The following is a 4,502-nucleotide window of genomic DNA, read 5'->3' on the forward strand; positions in this document are numbered from 1 at the left end:
GAGCAGCCGCCGTCGGGTCCCCGCGCTGCCCCCGCGCGGTGCCCGCCCGTGGCCGGGCTGAGCGCGCATTTGGGTCGCTGCCACAGAAAGGGAAACTTGGGCAGAAGCTGCGGGATGGTTCCCTGAGACAGCCCTCCCACAACAGCCAAGTTCCTCGGGGCTGACATCACTGGGGATCCCTTCCCTCTGTTGCGTTCGTGTTTTCCGCCCCGCGTCTCCGGCTTGCCCCAGATATGAAGAACAGGTTAATGGCAATATAGATATTGTGTGGGGAGGGAAAGGAGAGGCTGCTTCCCCCCTGCCCTCTCCGGGTGTAACCTGAAGCGCGTGTAATCCTCTAACAATGAGACAAATAGGAGGGGGAGGGAAAAAAAGTGAAACTCGAGGGGGAGAGGAGCTTGCCAAATCTCTCTTGTCAGCGCTCATCTTGCGGACCGGGAGAGCTTTTCCCTGGGATCCATCACGCCCCCACCCCTCCGCTTTCTTTTCTCCAAACCCACGCCTCGCTCCTTCGGAGTGAAACAGCTGAGGGACAGACACAAAAACTTACCGCTCTCCGAACGCGGCCGCGGAGCGGAGCACCTCTGTCCCGCGCAACCTTCCCGGGGCCGGTGCCCAGCGGCATGGACCGGGATTTGTACTGCTCCGCTAAAGGTGCATGGTCGTGTCCTTTCGAAGGATAGACACTGCGATGTAAACAGAATAAGTGACTGTCGTCTCGGAAGCAAGCGAAGGCAGCGAAGAGCCAGGGGTGTAACTGCAATTCGGTGGCAAGATTGTGCGAGAATCTGAAACATGCCTTGCGTAGATGCGGAGCCTCATATAGAAAATGTTATGCCATAAATGGGAATTTAAATTGGGGCGGAGGTTTGTTTGTGGAACCTTTAGGTAGATAAGACAAAATTAGAATTACTACTACAAATAATAACAATATTGTAATGCTCAGCATTGACGGATAAGCAGCCACCATACTCCGGGCTTTGAGCACTCTCCCTGCGGGCTCCTTGTGACTTCCGAAAAGGGTGTAGAGAGAGGTTCCAAAATACACAGTATTTCTTTCACTTGCTGAATGATTAATATGGCTTAGAATATGACAGTTTTTGTGTTTCATTCAGAATGCTCTGTTGATACTTCGGATACCATGATAAGTGTAGGCATAGTGCAGACTCTTGGTTTTCTCATCCTCTGCCGTCTGTCATACCCATCCTCATGAATGTGTACTTAGAAAGGGGAGCTGTGCAGAACAGTGAGTAGGCTTATCTTCTTTCTAAAAGGCTGTTTTAAATACATGCAGGGATTTTGTGACTTCTTGGCAAATTTTCACGGGTGAAGTTAGTTTTCACGTTGCATATATTGTAACAGTGATTAACGAAGATGTAGGAAGTCTTTAACCTAGTTAGTCTTCCACAGTTTCCTAATATGAAGTGCTAGCATTTATTGTGTCACTAAGCCAAAAAGACAATTTTCACCCCAAAGAACATACTAAAAAAATTGCACTGAGGTTTTGAATGACTATGTTTGTAAAAATGTAGAAACTTGCTAAATGGAAATATTTAAAGGAGAAAGGCTTGAATGGTAACGAGGTGTCTTCCTGTCCTACATATAGTATTAGGCCAGACAATTATTTTTAACGTCACCTGCATTTATACAGATTATACTGTACTATTTTATACAATCTAATATTGTATGTGTATGATATATGCATCAGATCATGCACATATACAAGGATTCTCAAAGTTATGTAAATGTATTAACCACACAAAGGATGTGTGTGTACATGAGTGAGCGTACAACAAAATTAAATAAAAGATAAAAAAAAAGAAGTGTATATTCTTCCTCCTGATCAACCCATTTTAAATTCCCTGTCTTCCTGATAACTGTAAATGAAGATAAAGATGACTTGTTATATGTACTGCTTTGTTAAAACAGTCATGGATGTATTCACTGTTACACCAAAACATTCCATATACATCAAGAGTGTCTGTTAGTGTTGGAGTTGTTGTTTTGTGCTTCTCACACATTAAATCTTTGTGAAATTGATGAAGAATTCAAACATTTTTTTAGTGAATTTGATTATTCCATTTTCTCTGTGTATTTGTAGTGTTGTCTAATACTTCATTGTATTCTGTAGGATGCACATCCTGTATTGCATCTCGTCCAGCTGTGTTAGATCTGCAAAGAAAAACAGAAAAGAGATATAATACAACTGAACAAAAATACTCAGGCTAAATGAACTACAATCCTCAGATTTGGTAACAAAACCTCTAAGAGAAGAAGGAAGAAAAAAGGTGGGAAAAAAAGGAACAGGGAATTTCATTCAATTCAATGTGTTACTATTCAGGTACCACCAAAATAAATGGTTAATGGGAAAAGAGCAATGTGATCCAAGATTGTCTCTTTATTCTGTTTTGTCCTTTTTCTCCTGTAGGCCAGGTTCTGTCTTTTATTTTGACTTTTAGTTAGAATGATTTTCTTGACATTACCAAGCTCCCCTATGCTGGTACTAACTTCATGCTACCTGAGCTTCTCTATGCTGAATTGCAAAGCTCTAACCAGATTTTGGAAAAATACTTAAATAATTTCCCCCTCCTTAACTCTATCTTCACCAAAAATTGGTCTGAAATTGTGGCACAAGAAATATGGGATGAAAGGGCTACACAAGCGTATGTAAGGAAATGAGCATAATTTGAAAGTTGTTACAAAGTTCTGTTTTCACTAATTTTCTTCTTGCAGGATTCATTCATTCTTTCTTTTCGACTTTGTGCAGCGCTGAAGTGAAATTTCAATAGTTTCAAAAAGCTGTTGAAAGTTAGCCTCAGACACCATTTCTGTAAATCAGGTTGAGTCTTGGTTCAGTCCACAGAACAGTGATCCTTAAGACTGGTTTTGAAAAAAAAGAAAACCCTTGAACTCTGTTTTACAGTAGCAAAAGAAGAAATTAGTTTTAAATAATAAAGGAAGATCTTCTAAACTCTGATTTTTTGGTCTTAATCTAAGTAATTCCTGAGCTGTTTTTATCCATGCACAAGATTTTCTATTAAATACATAGTACACTTTTTTGTGCCATTTTTGTCAATTTTTTGTATACTTTTTAATATAAAATTCAGTGTCTTTGTGACACTTCACTTGTAAGTTGTCTATCTATAATAAATCATTATATCAGACTATGCATTTAGTTTTACAGATGTAATGGCACTTACATTCCAAATCTAGACCAGAGATGGATTTTTCGTACACTGTCAATTTCAGATAATCTGATGGATTTATAAGTCACTCTATTATAGTAAAGAAGACAATGTATTAAATAAATATTATTGGTTCATAAAGAAATTGTAGAGAATAGGGACTGGCTTGTTTGAAAAGCATGCTCATATAAAAAGTTCTTTTTCTAGTTAAAATGCCAGTTTGGTTTTGGGTTTTTAAAAACTATTTTAGTTAACGCTAATCAAAAATAGTGCCGTTAAGCTTCACACTTTAAAATCTTTACTTATATCAGAATGATAATAAAAATTCACTGTCAAATTTTCTCTTGAGAGATTTAATGTTGTACTGTGCTAAATAGATACATAGATCATGTTTTCCAAATCTATGAATTTTCAATACACTTTGAGAAACAGTACAGAAATAGAGGTAGGATGGTGTGTCATCTTGCCATTTAATGGAAATGAAATACATTCTATAGAACAGCACAAATTAAATTCACATTAAACATGAACAAAAAAAACCTTTGCCTTTCCCGAGGAACAAGAGCAGAGTTGTAGAGGGTCCAAAAGCATGCTGCATTTGGATCCTGTGAGACTGCTTCCCCTGATAAACCTGAATTTGGAAACTGCTTTACTGAGCAACAAGAGCCTTTGGAGAACATACTGTCTCTTTGTTGATCATTCTTCAGAGTCTTTTAGTATATCACATTGTGCTGCAGACCTTCCCCTGGGAAGCTTGAGCAGGACAAGCCAGTGCCATCATCCTGTGATAGCATCTGGAGATATTCTGAAAGGAGATAATTTGCCTTTCTCCCCTATGAATTAAAAGAGTGTCTTTGTGTTTGGAGGCAACAAGGAGTATCTGCACATATAAGCTCCTTGTTGACTTCAATTCTTTGTAAGATTTAAAGCTTCACATTTTCCTGAGATGTTTGTCATACTAAAAATTGTGCACAGAAGAGCCTGACCATAAGGGCAGCTAATTTGTATTTTAGTTAATTAGTTGTAAGTGACGGATAAACTCTAGCAATGTGCTCCAGTGAGGTTAGTATCTTCCTGTTCTTATTCAGCACAAGTGACATCTGATCACTTCCATCTGTGACGATCCTAGATTCTTCTTTCAGCCCAGCTGAGGTGAAAAATCAGACCCTGTAGATTTCCTGTTTCCATATATTACCTCCTCTTACAGTCAGTCTCAATCTCTCAATTTCCTTCTGTGAAAGAGCATGAAAGCATCTCTTCTCTCAATCTTCCTTCTGTGTTAGGAGGTAGGAGGGGAAAGGATAAAAGAACAGATGC

The sequence above is a fragment of the Geospiza fortis genome, unplaced genomic scaffold, assembly GCF_000277835.1.
Source record: "Geospiza fortis unplaced genomic scaffold, GeoFor_1.0 scaffold264, whole genome shotgun sequence".
Classification (NCBI taxonomy): Eukaryota; Metazoa; Chordata; class Aves; order Passeriformes; family Thraupidae; genus Geospiza; species Geospiza fortis.